The 16,568-nt window shown below is 37.1% G+C and overlaps 1 protein-coding gene across 1 annotated transcript in view; it reads right to left on the reverse strand.

The window, feature by feature from the left end:
• Positions 1–11,065: 11,065 nt before the first annotated feature.
• The window catches only part of Yipf7 (Yip1 domain family member 7), a 94,575-nt gene continuing 89,072 nt past the window's right edge, over positions 11,066–16,568 (reverse strand). Inside the window, exon 8 of the transcript XR_007341073.1 lies at positions 11,066–11,307. The gene's annotated coding sequence lies outside the window, so the exon portion shown is untranslated. The remainder of the gene's footprint in view (positions 11,308–16,568) is intronic.

Raw genomic sequence — 16,568 nt, forward strand, 5'->3', positions numbered from 1 at the left:
TCTGAGATTTTAAACTGTTATAAAGAAAGTTTCAGAAAAAACATTGTTGATCAGATTATATCTTGACACGTGTGAAATATATTTCCTATATCATGTGACATCTCATTATAACTAATTCTATGTGGGTTTTAGTGAATCAAAAAGAAAAACATACATGCAATTTTCTTCACTCAAGAGCCACACATTTTACTCTGCATCAGTGAAAGGGATTAGATGATCTCCAGCATCTCTTCATTGCTGATGTTCTATAAAATTTGTTTACACAGCTTTGTTAGAGTTAGTCAGGGATGAAACAGGTAATCCAGAACTCTGAAATAACATGAGCTTTTAAGGAAGTAAACTCTAATTGTTAGGAGTAAGGACACTTGAGTTAAAATGATGCAATTATTTGATTCCACCCAGACTCTGTTTCTTACTAGCCTTGTGACTTTGGTACATGTCACTTGGCCTCCTAATCCTTAATATTCTTGTCTGAATATAGGGATGGTAACACTAACTCTAGAGAAGTATCAAATGTGAGGTTGTATACAAAATTCTTCTCATGCTCTGGATAGATAGTAAATACTCTACAATTTATAACTATTACTAGTATAAGTAACTATTACTAGTATACTGTAAGGGCAATAATTTAAGAGCCTTACTGAAAGCTTTCTTTTAACAAGAAATGAGGACATAATCTAAGTTGAAGACTCACTACTTTTACATTTCTAAAGATCTTGAAGAGTAAAAATATAATTAATGTGTCGAAAATGGGAATTTGTCAACATAGATAATGGGAAGTACAAAGAGCCAGAAGCCATTCTTTTCCAGGAAAAGGAGAAGAAGGATTCCCTGTATCACACACTCACCCTGTCGTTTTGACTGGCCAGTAGTGCCCACACATCATTTCCTTTAGCAGGGCTTTCCTGAATCTCAGGTTAGATTTACTTCTTCACATATCATAGCTATATTGGAGTTCAAGTCATCAAACAAATAACTCCTTTCTTCTCCACTTGTGTTCAGAATCCCATGATAATTAGATAAAAGATTATGGAGACAAAATGACCACTCACATTACTAATAAATTAATATGGAAGAATGTAGCTTTTATTTGCCAGTACGTGCACTTTTGTTTTTCTTGAAACAGAAGAATGGGAATTGGAACATAAACCTGAACTGTGGAATTAAGACCAGCTCTACAATTCCCAACAGTGATATATCCTTGAGCACAGGGACTTCTCGACAGGCAGAGGAGAGCACATCCACTTGCTCCAGGTGGGCAAGCAGATGAGGAAGATGGAAGAAAGGAGATGGGCAGTGAGTGCTCTGTGTTCTTGTCCTAATCTCTCCTTTGAGGAAATTTACTCCTCCTCCCCAGGGGAAAAATTAGTGAAAAGACAGAGAGAAATCCAGGTTTATGCTCATGAAAAATGTAGGGTAAGTGGCCTCCATACGGAAGTATTATGAGGAAAAAGTAAATACTCCTCAAATTAGGGTTCTCCAGATAAAAGGAATCAATGGAGTGTGTGTTTGTGTGTGTGTGTGTGTGTGTGCGTGCACACATGTGTGCAGATAGAGAAGGAGAAAGAGAAAGAATTGGCTTACATGAAATTGGAGATAGGCACGTCATCCCAAGATTAGCAGGATTGATGGGCAAGCTGGAGACCGAAGAAAGCTGATAGTGATGCTCTACTTTTATTCCAAGTCCAGAGGATTGAGGACTAAGTTGCTGATGAGGTAATTCTACACAAAACCCAACAGACTGAGACCCTGGAAGAGTTCATGTTGTAATTCAGGTGCGGTGCGAGGGTAAGGAAGAAGACAATGTCTCATGTGGAAGGCTTCAGACTAGAGGAATTGTCTCCTACTCAGAGGAGGATTAAACTTTTTCTTTTATTCAGACCTTCAACTGTCTGTATGAGGCTTATCCACCTTAGGGAGGGAACACTACTTAGTCTAGCAACTTAAATGTTGTTAATCTTATCCAAAACTCAATTACAAAAACAGCCAGAATAATATTTAGGACCATATGGCTCAGTCAATTTTGACACATAAAATTAATTATCACATCCTAGTTTATCCTAAATAATAACATCCAGCCATCACATCTCATTGTAATTATTTAATACACTACCTATTTTGATGTAGGCTTGTTAAAATAAGACATTAGTTTGACTGGTTGACTGTTACATCATTGTCACTAAGCACAATGAATGAATCTGATGAGGCACTCAATAGTTATCAATACAAATGATTAAATGACTCAAGAAACATATACTCCAGCTCAGGTCTCTTGGCTGCCACAACCCTGTTATAATATTGTGTACATCAGGCTGCTATAAGTAACTCCATTAAATATACTAATAATATTAGTATGCATTACTTATGCATATTAGTATGCATTTACTTGTGCAAGAAATAATTACAATTTTTTTTTATATATTAGTTAACTCATTTATCTCTCACAATGATCCTAGAGATAGGTGTTGAAATTTTATAGCATTATTTCATAGCATTGTGAACTAAGATTCAGGGGGATTAATGTTTCAAAGTCACATGCTAGTAGCTTCTGAGATAATCACCCTAATACTCACCACAAACCTGGTGACAGAGTAAGTGGGTCACAAGACAGGATAGCTGTTCACCTTGTTATATATATATATATTCACACATGGGTATGATTCTGTAGATTTTCTGGGTGGAAATCTGTACCAGAGGTTCAGAGTCTTTTTTTTTTTTTTTTGGTAAATTGAAAAGAGAAAATTTCTGGAAAAGCAAAATGAGAACTGCCGCAGTCCGGCTGCAGCAAAATAACTGGGGTGGTGACGAATAACTTGTGTACGTTGATACAGCAAGAGTGGAAGCCGTTTATTGCAGGACAGGAGCAGTATTTATACATTCCACACAGCTTATCTAATTAGCATAAACTAGATACATCAGTCAACCAATAAGGAATCTGCACACTTAATGGCTCGCTTTTGTTACTTTTCAAACCACTCCCTCTGGCATTTTGCCAGGCACCATCCAGACTTGTTTATGAACTCTAACATTCCCCTGGCAAAATGCCAGGTGTTATTTTGACTTGTTTACAGACTCTAACAGAGAACCTTCTTGTTTCCATCTTAAGTTGATGCCAAATGGTGGGTCCCCTCAATGTTCAGCTGGCCTGCACTTCCCTGGTGTCATAGGTATTTCTTTCCATATTCCTGTAAGACATCAAACTTACTAAATAATTTAATTTATCTATCTGCATAAGTCTGTCTCCCCTACTAGGTGACTCCATTTATAAAAGCAAGACCGGGTATAATTCTGCTCTGGATTATCAGTGCACTGTGTTGAACCCAAGACAAGAAAGTTGGTTCATAAACTTTCTCTTCAAGTGAATGAGGAATCTATTTTCTCTTGTATGGAGTGACTGTTTGGAGTTTGAGAATAGTCTCAAGAGTTAGAACATAGTTCAGTTTTGTGCAAAACATATGTGTTTTGTAGGAATAAATATGTACCATTGATCCTTTGCTCCAACAAAGGAACCAATTACCACATACATAATTTATTATTTGACTTAACAATTCATAAATTACTTAATTGATTTTAATTTTGAGCATTTGCTGTACACTAAAAAACATGGTATAGAGGAAACAAAGATACTTACAGTTTAGACAAGTGAATAGAGAAAACTATATATAGTTTATAATCAAGAGCTTATATAGATATGAGTATAGACCATAAATGCAAAAGTATCTTTTGGTTAAGATACTAGAAAAAAGTTCCCTAGAAGGAGTTAGACTTCAGTTGTTTCTTAAAGAATTTAGTAGAATTTGATAAGTTAAAAGGAGAATAGGAACCCAAGGTACTTGGAAAACAAAGAACACAGAGGTAATGCGAGTGGGAGCATAGATCAACCTATGCCAATCATTTTCATATCTTGTAGTATTCATTATCATACTTATTTATGTGATTTTCTTTTTTTACATAATTTTGGAGGGAGAAAACATTATATTGTTTGTAAAATATTCTGTAAGCTGAAGTCTCTAGAACATTCTTTGTTTTTCTTGAAACAGAAAAGTGGGGATTGGAACATAAGGGGAACATACGTGTGTATACAAAGGAATCCTCAGTCTGAATTCTGTCGTGTACAATTACTATGTAACCTTGATTAGGCTGATTAACTTCTCTGAGCTTCAGTTTCCCTCATCTATTAAATGAAGGGAAATTTTATTATCTGTACAGAATGAAGATAAAATGATATACTGATTATGCAAAGTCTGCCGGCTATTATACTTGTTGCCAAGTAATTGTCACTTGATGACTGATGTCTATTAATGTCATTATATTGTTTAGTAACCTTTAGCCCATTGCGTTCTATTCCTTAGCCTATCCCAGGAAGGCAAGTTCTAATTCACACTGCTCCTGTTCTCTACTGTCCCAGGTTATTTATCTTTTTTCCCATGTTGGTCCTTTTGAGGACTTTCATCATATGCACCAAAGTTGTTTTGCTAAACCTGAAACAGGAAAGTAGGTAAACATCATCCTACCATGAATTACCCAAACAATTTCTTTCAGCCTTCAGGTCACAAAAAAAAAATAATAATAAGAAGAATACAGCAAACATTGTTTGGCATCATAAATCTTATAGTATTTTTATTATGTGTGATAAGGAATTTGGGAAAGGGGAGCTTTTCTAAAAGATCAAGATTCAAGTGCTATAGTTATGCTATGTACTAGAGGGGAATCTTCTTAAATTTAAAAATAATAAGAATATCAAATATTAAGGAAGGTTGTTTGGAATTTCATTAAATAAGAACTTTTGAAGGCAAAAGTATCACACAAATAATTTATGTATATAAAGCATAATATATGTTCAAAGGGTACTGCTCTCCTGTGATAAATGTTTGTGTGTTTTCTGAAATAAATTTGTTGAAACCTAATCACCAATGTGATAGTATTAGGAGCTGGGCCTTGCAAGGTGATTAGGTCATAAGGGCAGAGCCCTCATGCATGAGTTTAGTGCCATTATAAAAGAGGTCCACAGGGGCTGGCTTGCCCTTTTTATTATGTGAGAACACAGCAAGAAGTTACCATCTAGTGGGAATGGGCCCTCACTAGAGACTAAATCAGCGGACACCTTGGGACTTCCTAAACTTCAGAACTGTCAGAAATAAATTTCTGTTATTTATAAGTTACTCATTTTATGGCATTTTGTTATAAGATCTCAAACAGACCAAACAGTCATTAGATTGACTTTCTTACTATTAGGACTCTGATGATGAAATTTTCTTGCAACTCAAAGATATCATTTTATTTTATTTTATTTTCCTATTTTCATAATATGTTTTATTAGATGTGATGTGTAAATACATGTCGCTGTTTTTCATAAAGGTTGCCAGATATGGATTAGAATCCCGAGTCCAGGAGCATTACAGTTGTGCATGTAGGCTCAAGTCTTTTTTTTTTTTTTTATTAGTTGCTCAAGACAATACAATGATCTTGACATATCATACATTTGATTCAAATGGGGTATGAATTCTTATTTTTCCACGTGTACAGATTGCAGGATCACATTGGTTATACAGCCACGTTTATACATACAGCAATACTAGTGTCTGTTGTATTCTGCTGTCCTTCCTATTCCCCTCCCCTTCCCTCCCCTCCCATCACTTCTCTCTACCCAATCTACTGTGACACATTTCTCTCTTTTCTTCCCCCTCACACCATCATATATGTAATTTTTATAACAATGAGGGTCTCCTTCCATCTTCCGTGCAATTTCCCTTCTCCCTCCCATTCCCTCCCACTTCTCGTCCCTATTTAGTGGTAATCTTCTTCTCATGCTCTTCCTCCCTACTCTGTTTTGAGTCACCCCCCCTCCTTATATCAAAGAAGACATTCGGCATTTGTTTTTTTAGGGGTTGGCTAACTTCACTTAGCATAATCTGCTCTAATGCCATCCATTTCCCTGCAAATGCCATGATTTTGTAATATTGAGTAATATTCCATTGTGTGTAAATGCCACATTTTTTAATCTATTCATCTATTGAAGGGCATTAGGTTGGTTCCACAGTCTAGCTATTGTGAATTGTGCTGCTATGAACATTGATGTAGCTGTGTCCCTATAGTATGCTCTTTTTAGGTCTTTTGGGTATAGTCCGAGAAGGGGAAGAGCTGGGTCAAATGGTGGTTCCATTCCCAGCTTTCCAAGAAATCTCCATACTGCTTTCCAAATTGGCTGAACCAATTTGCAGTCCCACCAGCAATGTACAAAAGTACCTTTTTCCCCACATCCTCGTCAGCACTTGTTATTGTTTGACTTCATAATGGCTGACATTCATACTGGAGTGAAATGGTATTTTAGAATGGTTTTAATTTTCATTTCTCTGATTGCTAGAGATGGTGAGCATTTTTTTCATGTAATTGATGATTGATTGTATATCCTCCTCTGAGAAGTGTCTGTTCAGATCCTTGGCCCATTTGTTGATTGGGTTATTTATTTTCTTGTTGTTTAATTTTTTGAGTTCTTTGTATACTCTGGAGATTAGAGCTCTATTTGAAGTGTGAGGGGTAAAAATTTGTTCCCAGGATGTAGGCTCCCTATTTACCTCACTTATTGTTTCTCTTGCTGAGAAAAAACTTTTTAATTTGAATATGTCCCATTTGTTGATTCTTGATTTTAACTCTTGTGCTATAGGTGTCCTATTAACAAAGGCACCATTTTAGGTTGTTAACGTTATTTCCACAGTACTCCAAAAAATACTCACTTATGGAATGAAAGAATCAACATATTTTGCTTGATCTTTCCTTGTTTATTAATCAGGTAAAAACTGGAGACACCTAAGCTTATACTGTGTATTTCTGTAATATTTTTAATGAGTAAAAAAAATGGAATATGTGTTCTATTTATATATTATATATGTAAATGTATTTATACATATAAATATAAAATATAATGCTACATACTATTATTGACAGAATTATTTCCCCTCAAATTTCGTATATTGGAGAGCCCAACCCCAGGATGACTGGTTTGGATATAGAACCTGTGAAGAGATCAGTAAGGTTAAATGAGATCATATGAGTTGGGCCTTGATCTGACAGAGCTGGTGTCCTTGTAAGAAAAGCAAGAGACCAGAGATTTTGTTCTCTCAGTGAGCACAAACAGGAAAAACTATATGAAGCCACAGCAAGAAAGTGGCCATCTGAAAGCCAGAAAGAGAGAATTCACCAGAAAACAAATCTTCTAGCACCTTGACACTTCCAGCCTTCAGAACTATGAGAAGATACATTTAATGGTATTTTGTTATAGTAGGTAAAGCAGACTAATGTACGCATTAGAACATTTCTTTAGTATAATTTTAGTACATATCATGAATAATAAATTGCATTTTTGTGTCATCCATTTTACAGCATGATCGAAAATAATGTACTTTTTTAGTCCATGAAGCCTAAATGTCTTCATACTGCTGCAAGTTAAAAATAGAACTTGATATGCTACAAGAGTTAATATGCTTTGTTAATCGTTCATGAAGATTCTTCATTACCATTGTGAATCCATCTAATAATAAATTAAATGTCCATTATCATAATTGCTGCATAACACAATGTTGTGTTGATGTTAATATCTAGAGCCAGTACATGACTAAAACATAGTGGATGTCTTCCTAATTGTAGATGGTTATAATTATAATAACTTCAATTTGATACAACATTATCTTTTCATGAATTCATTGCATAGTATTTATATCATTTTTATTGGAGTTTAGTAATAAATATCCATGCATTACAAGCACCCATTTGTCTTAGAAAGTTGTGTCTTTGTGTATTTTGTATTTTGCTTTATTTTGTTTTGGTTTTTGTACCAGGAATTAAACCCAGAGGCACTTAATCACTGAGTCACATCTCCAACCCTTTTCATTTTTTAATTTTGAAATGAGGTCTCACTAAGTTGCTTAGGACCTCGCTAATTTGCTGAGGCTGGCTTTAAACTTGTGATGCTCCTGCCTGAGCCTCCTGGTCTTCGTGTTTTTGAAGGTAAATAAACAGACAGTTTTTCTAATAGTGTCCAGTAGGCAAATGCCAATCATTCAAGTAGCTTTTCTTCAAGTGTCTTCATTATGTGCTTTGTCCTGAATAAGATTAAGATTACTGTACTTTTAAAGAACAGCATCACGGACAATTGCTGTTAGTGGGCACAGATGTGCTATTCAAATGATAATTTTTATTTAGCTTTAGGTTTATGCCATAAGCACAACCTGACCCCTAATCAAATTTTGCACTCACAGATCCTCTGCTTTCAACCCCAAAGCCTACTGAAGCTATCCTGTTTCTGAACACCCTAGAAGCCATTGGTTGATGAATTCTGAAGGGCGAGATCATAGACAACCCCATTTGTTCCTCAGTCTGTTTCTTTGGATTTCACCTTCCATGTTGTATGTGCCTCTGTCTCCTTCATGTACTTATGTCAAAATACTCTGAAAATTTAATTTTTCAAATGAAAATTCACATCATTTATTGTACTTCTAGGGCATAAAATGAAAGCATGATAAAACTATAGAAATTCTGCTTAGCTTTGGAATGTCAGTCCTCTGTGGTGTTTTTTTTTTCAGGGCCATCAAATAGCATGTAAGGATCTGAATATTAAGGAGTTACTGCTGTCCTTTGGAGAACCACGTACAATCTCCGTGTGTTTCTATAACATTTGCCTCTATCCAGATTCAGCTCTTGTCTCATTTCGGGAACGGATGGTTGCTTTCCTGGACCTATAGGCATACGGGTGAAGGAAAAGAGCTATAATGAGGCCATTATATAGGAATGTGTAAAAGGATAATGATTAGTATGGTTCTGTTTAAGCCTGTTTCAGGAGAAGCTATATGAAAACATAATCACATAGGTTTGGGACAGCAAATATTTATATAAAAGGACAAGAACCAGTTCTTAAACACTGATTCTCTAGAGCTGTTTATAAATAACTACAACCATGAAAAGTTGGGTCCTGAAAATTGGAGTGAAAGTTCTGACTTTACCTTGTTACTTCCTCATGCCAGGCCCAAATTTGGCCTGACATTTTCTAAATCTCTACTTGGTATGAGTACCCTCGAACAACAGAGGATGGGCATCCACCTTGCTTATACTTTTCAACTTCCAGTCTTTTATCAAAAATAAAGGCAATAGTTAACATGAAAATTAAAATGCTGGGTATCCATCAGCCTAAAAGAAAACAAGTAGAAAAGAAAAAAAGAGAATAAAGATAGTCTCATATTTAGTAACATGGTGATTTTTAATCCATTCCTTCCAATGCTTAAGGAAAGGGGAAATTTTTTAAACAAATATTTTGTGGCAGGGATATAATTTTTTTTTCTGTCAAATTACTTTTTCTGTCAAGAATAAGATAATAAATATTTTAGATAATGTTGTCATATGCAAATACTGAATTCTGTTGTAGAGCAAAGACAGTCATCACTAGTATGTAAATGAATGAGTGTGGCCGTGTTCTAATAAAATTTTATTTATATGATTTCATATAATTCATACATGAATAAGATATCATTCATCTTTTAATTTTTTAAGTCATTAAAAGATATAAAAAGCACTTTTAGTTTCCAGACTATGCAAAAATAAGGGGTAGATAGGATTTGGCCTTGTTTACTCCTATTTATAGCTTATTAAATGCAGAAGTAGAATGGCTTCTCTCGCCCATGATCTGTGCAGACGAGATGAACTGGGTTTAAAAGATGTGGCTGCAACATTAAGCTAAGAAAGCTGTGAAAAATCACACAGTGCAGACTTAAGTTTTTCAGATTGAGGCGGGGACAGCTCTGCGACCTTAAGGGTCAGTTTCCACACTGGAAAGAGTGCTGGAAAAGATAGCATGGGCCTGGAATCCCTTTATTTTATGGCCATGGGCGGAATCAGAGGGGGATAAGGTTTCAAGGGAGTCTTGCTTTGTGATGACTCCTGGTCAGCAGATTGATTGACATGTTGATGAGTCACACCCATCTCAGGTGCTGTGTGGGATCTTAGGCAGAGCTACAGTAAGAGGCTCACCTGCATCTTGCGGTCAATCCCTTGACAGGGAGTTCACAGTGCCAGGCCTATCCCCTCAAGAGGCTAGTATGTGCAACACAATTCACACACAGCCCACGGACTGCTCAGGGTAGGCTTCTAAACACCATTGCTCTTGGTAATGGAGGTCTGAGTGGGCAATGCTTTGAGTTTATTGAAGGCATGCCTTGCTTTGGTGCAGTTGAGAATAAGCTGATAGAGTCCTTAGATACCTGCATGTGGAATCTTTGTTCTCTCACTCCAACATACAACTACTCATTTACATGGCTCACTGTTGAACTTAGAAAAGGCCATCCTCCCTGAGTACATGGAATAGCAGAAAACATCACCTCTGGACAAAGGATTCTCTTCTACACTAATAAAAATAGAAGGGTCCTCTGAGTAGAGACACTGTGCCCCTGTTCCTGTGAGTGTGCTTCATGCCAGGATTGCAATATTCAACCAGCAAAGAGGCAAGCTTGTTTCTCACTTGTTCTCTGTCTTCATACTCATGCACTTTCCTCCATTGCTCTTTTGAACTAATTTGTCCAATTTGTTTAGAGAAAAATTTATTGCCTAAACTGAAAACACATACCTGCTTAGTTTTGAGGGCTTTGGCATAGTGGAAATGGCAAGAGGACTCTAGTGATACATAAAATGACTTTCAAATGGAACCTGTTTCAAATAACCTATACCTCAATATAGGCCTCCATTGAAATTAGAGTCTGGGTTTCACCATTAAGCAGACTACCTTCTCTGCTGAAGGCTTTTTCCTTGTTACTCTGCTAAGCTTAATGAGTATCAGCATTTTACCTTTTGAATTTATTGGCAGATTTTCAGTTTCCTCATATGTATTTTCATTGTTCACTTTAAAAAGGAGTGTTTTTTTTCCCCCTTTCTTATTCTGGAGAGAGCAAGGAGGAAAGTAGAAAATAAACTCATGGATTGGGCTTACCATTTTGAGCAGTGGAATAATAATTTTAAAAACTTATTAAAATAATTACAATAGAGGTGATTGTTAGTTGTTGTTGTGTGTGTGTGTGTGTGTGTGTGTTTTCTTTTTACTGAGGCCAAAATATCTAACAAGAACAACTTAGAGGAGGCAGTATTTAGTTGGGGCTCACAGTTTCAGAGGTTCAGTATATGTTCAGCCAACTCTATTGCTCAGAGCCCTAGGTGACAGGGGAACATCATAGTGGATGGACATGGTAGAGGACTGCTTACCTCATGGTGGCTAGAAAGCACAAGAAGCTCAGGTCAGATATAGTCCAAGTGTCACAGGAAAGCATGGAGCTGGAAAGGAATTTGTGTTCAAAGTAATTTACATATATTATTTTATTAAAACTTCCCCAAGCTTAAGTTCTTGTGTTCAGATAAAAGAAAATTTAAGATCAGACACCAAAAGTCATGCAAGAGAACTTTATTATAGGTGAAAGAAAAGTAAAATCAAAGTGAGGCTTAAGTAGAGAGCACTTTCGAGAGAGAGTGAGCCATCTCCAAGCAGAGAATGACAAGACACCACTGTCTCCATGTTTACCAGGAAAACTGGTACCACCTTCTGTACTCTTTGCCCATAAGATGTTCAACAACTCCTTCACGTTGGCCAGTGGAGTTTTTGACCTTAGTTGGTTCTCTAAGGAACTGGCATGGTGGCCACCTTATTTAGGGAGGTTTCATCTACAAGTCAATCCCATGTTAAAGTGGGCACTGGGGTCAACAGCTGGTCAGAAGTTACCTTAGTGTGCCTGCACTGCTAAAGGAATCTTCCTTCCCAGACAATTGGAGACACAGCTCTAATTTCTAGCTTCACATCAACCTCAGTGGACTCTGACAAGAGTTAATCCCATTAATCCTTTTCTCTTGACATGATTTCCATCTAACTCCCTTGTTTCTATTTTTTTTTTTTTTTTACAAATTAACTTACTACCATTTGATTTCTTAAAATAGTTTAAAGAAGGACTCTTTAAAGAACACTTTATGGCATTACCATGCGTTTTACTGCTCTTTGCTAGCTACTACTTAACACAAGGACATTCCCCTCGTGACCTACTTCCTCTAGCCATGCCCCACCTGCCTATAGTTGCTTACCACCCAACAGTCTATTCAAATTATGAATCCATCAAATGGATCAATCCACTGAAGAGGTTACAGCCCTCATAATTTAATCTTGGAACATTCCTGTGTTGTCTAACACATGAATTTTTCATGGGTCAATAAAGTTCCAAACCATAACAGGTAGGTTGGACCACTGTGAGAAACATTGCCTTAGACCATGTGGATCTTGCTACCTTTCTATGGTCCTCTCTCACTCAGAGAATAAGGTTTAGATTCAAATGGATTCATCCTGTTAACTACACCATTAATTAGTTGTGAGAAATTGGATCACTGTTCAAAGTAATTTACATGTATTATTTTATTAAAACTTCTCCAAATAATGTAGGCTATGTACATAATTTTTCTCATTGACAAAGAAATTAAAATCTGACATATTTGGCAATATCAAAAATATATTCACAATCACACTATATTGTAATCAATAGCTCATGCCATATTGACACAGTGTGTAGTGACATTATTTCATTGGTATGCTGTATCAAATTTGAAATAAAGGAAGAATGCTTGGCAGACAGTGCTCGATACATGAGTTAATTATATTTGTCCTTTTATTTTTTACTGGGTTTAAATTTAAAAACACAGCCTAAGCTGTTACCCTCTTCCTGCTTATTTCTTCTATCTTTTAATTATTGGTAAACTTTCACCTGCTTCAGATTTATTCCTTTTATACTGTTTTAACTAGTATGGATTTTCTATTTCTTAATTCCCACAATAATCATAGCTCATAAAATGATTTCATTACACATTTAGTGGTATTAGCTATTCTGTTAAAAATGTTTTAATTTTATAAAAATGTATTGATAATACTCATGTCAAATTTCTGTGTTTTTTAATAAAAATACTTGAAAGATGATAGGGTAGAGATTACCTATTCATATACTTGTTGATGGAATATTTGATGTAGAGCTCTGCCACAGTCTGGCTGGGCACAATCAGGAGCCACTTGTCAAAAGAAACTAACTTTATTTTTAGAACCACACACGCCAAACAAAACAGCCTCTCAGGAAAAACCCTCAGAGCCTCAACTGCCACCACCGGCTTTCCACAAGCCTCTCTCTCCCACACAAGCTTCTCCCCACCTCCCACAATCCTCCTGCTCTTGAGGCCGATTGGCTGGGTCACGTGGGCGGAGCCAAAAAAGTCCCCCAATGAGCAGCTCCGTGGTCTGAAAGGGCAGGGAAACAGCCCAATGAGCATCACCGCAGAGGAGCCAATCAGCTAGATGTTGCTGGGGCCGCTGTGAGCCAATCATCAGCCGGCAGCTGGAAGTTTGCTGGGGCCCCTTCGGCTGTGGCTCTCAACATCGCTCAAGAGTTTTCTACGTTTATGCTCTAGGTGGTCTATAGCGCAGATGGCTCTATTAACATGTGTCCTATTGTGAACTGAAAAAAAGCAGCACATGTATTTTTATATATATATATATATATATATACTATATGTCAATATGTATTTTATGCTGTATATGCAATGGTAGATATCCCTCAGCTTATGTTGGAGTTATATCTTGATAAACTAATAAAATGAAAATATTATAAGTTAAAATGCATTTAATACACCTAACCTTCAGAGCATCTAGTCTTAGCAACCCAGTTCAGTTGCTTGCTTTCCTGATTACTTGGTTGACTAGGGGTGTGGTTCATGGTATACCCAGAACGGGACAGATGATCATACTGCCTGTTAGCTCAGGAAAAGATTCAAAATTTAATGCATGATTTCTACTGACTGTCTATGACTTTTGCCTTATTCTCAATCCAAAAAGTCAAGCCATTTAAATTAGGACCATATATATGTAATAGATAATGTATAAAAAGCATATGTAAATATTTTGTACCATATGTGTGTATATACATGTAAGTCTGTATGTTTTTGTGTGTATATATACATCTCTACGTACATACACATAGTATTTGTAATACTGATGTTCTGAAGGAGATAAAGAATGAGTTCATTCATTATTGTTTTAAATATAGTGGACTAAATCTTAGGTAGCAAACACTTTGCATTATTAGTGACCATAACAGCAAAGGACTTGATTGATTTTTTTTTTAATTATTTGACTAGTTAAAAGGAAAGGTTATGTGTAAGTACTAAGAATTGAGCTTAGAAGTTACAATTCAGTATTTCCCATTCATTTCCCACTTTCCTTCCCATTAATATATTCCAAATGGTATTTTTTGGAGTATCATGGGAAGAGAAAAACAAAGAGTTATAATTGCTACTTTTGAACCACTTGCCTTCTTTTTTACCACCTGGGACAATTTTGATAATTGGCTCCATTTTCCCATTATAACCAAAGAAAAAATTAATAAATAAGAAATTTTGCCAATTTGAACCTTTACTGAGAGCCATATAAAACAAAGTTTAGTAAGGAACACAGTACTAAACACTTGAAACTCAGTTCCACCAAGGAGAACGATAATGCTGATTAATGAATTTCTTTCGATGTCTAATTTATACAAAAAGATCCAAGTCAATTTCCCTTATTCAGCAAAACTGGATTGATTAAAAATTCTCACCTTAATTAATGGGTCTCCCTAAAAGAAGCCAAAAAAGTAAAGACCCATAATTAAATGCAAATTTTACACACTTAAAATTACTATAAATTACATGCAAATAGGAAAACATCAGGATAGGATATTTCTCTGTGAAATTCCTGGTGCCACTATCCGAATATATTCTGTGTTGTGTTCAGGGAAGCTAGTCAGGCTCTGGGAAGACAGCAGTCATTTTAGGGGCCTGGATTTCATGGTCAAGGCCAGCAGGAGCCTTGGTTTATTAAAGATTGAACTAAAACAGTAGCCGTGATGAAGAAGAGGAGGAACTAGACACAAAGTGGTTCAGAGGTGGAAAATTGTTACCTTAGCTTTAAAGACAAAAAAAAAAAAAAAAAAAAAAATTCTGGAAAAAAAAGCAATGAAGAGACCCAGCCCAGGCTGCCCACACCAGCTCACGCAGGACCCAGGCTCACAGTAGGCGCAGGTTCACCCCTCCACTGGCAGACACCCACCAGAGCCTAGACTCTGGCCTAGGACTGCCACTTCCAACCAGCAGACTACCCCAAAAGCTCAGACCCAGCCCAGACCACCCACACCTGCCTGTGCAGGACCCAGGCTCACAGTAGGCCCGTTTCCACCCCTCCACTAGCCTAGCCTCTGGTGCAGGACCACCCCTTCCTACCAACAGACTACTGCAGGAGGTCAAGCCCGGTGGCCCATATCTACTCACACCAGCCTATGTGGGCACCCAGGCTCACAGTGGGCCTGGGTCCACCCCTCCACCAGCAGGCACCTGCTGGAGCCCAGCCTCTGGCACAGGACCACCTCTTCCGACCAGCAGACTACTAAAGAGTCCAGGCCTGGTCCAGATCTGTCCACACCAACTTGCACAGGACCCAGGTTCAGGGTAGGTCTGAGTTTGCCCCCGCAACACACACACACACCTGGGAGCCTAAGCCTAACTCACTTCCATCTTGGGACACTGTAGTCATTGCCATAGCAATGACTTCCCCACGAAATAGTCCCTAACTTTCTGACAACTGACAGGGCCTAGAAGCAGCTGCATCTCAGAGCAGGCATCCGAAAGGGAGAGTGAGGCCCACTCTTTCAACCCCATCTCTGTAAGATATTGCTTCCATCTTGGGGCACCTTAAGTATTATCTTGAGTTACCTTTGCTATTGCCACCACCAACTTTAGATGCAGTAGCATACATTAAGGGACACTAGCAGGGTCTGGAAGCCCTCAACATCAAAATGAGGAACAGATAATCTGCATGGATACTACAAAAATATAGGGAAGAAACTATAATGTATCAGATCCCACACTGCAATAAAGGAAGACACATAGACAACATGAAAAAACAAGGGAGGAAAGTGCCCCAAACAAACCAGGATACTATAATAACAGAACCCATGGACAGTGAAGTTGATGAAATGTCAGAGGGAGCACTTCCAGACTCATTCTATCACCCTGATCCCAAAACCAGGCAAAAACACATCAAAAAAAGAAAACTTCAGACCAATATCTCTAATGAACATGGATGCAAAAATTCTCAATAAAATTTTGACAAATCAAGTACAAAAACATATCAAAAAGATCACGCACCATAATCAAGTGGGATTCATCCCAGGGATGCAAGTTTGGCTCAACACACAGAAATTAATAAATGTAATTCATCACATCAATAGACTTAAAGGTAAGAATCATATGATAATCTCAATAAATGCAGAAAAAGCATTTGACAAAATACAGCACCCCCTTATGTTCAAAAGACTAGAAAACCTAGGGATAACAGGAACATATCTCAAAATCATAAAGTCTATCTATGCTAAGCCCGAGGCCAACATCATTCTAAATGGAGAAAAATTAAAGGCATTCCCTCTAAAAACTGGAACAAGACTGGGATGCTCTCTTTCACCACTTCTATTTTTTTTTTTTTTTTG

This window comes from Marmota marmota, unplaced genomic scaffold, assembly GCF_001458135.2.
Source record: "Marmota marmota marmota unplaced genomic scaffold, marMar, whole genome shotgun sequence".
NCBI lineage: Eukaryota > Metazoa > Chordata > Mammalia > Rodentia > Sciuridae > Marmota > Marmota marmota.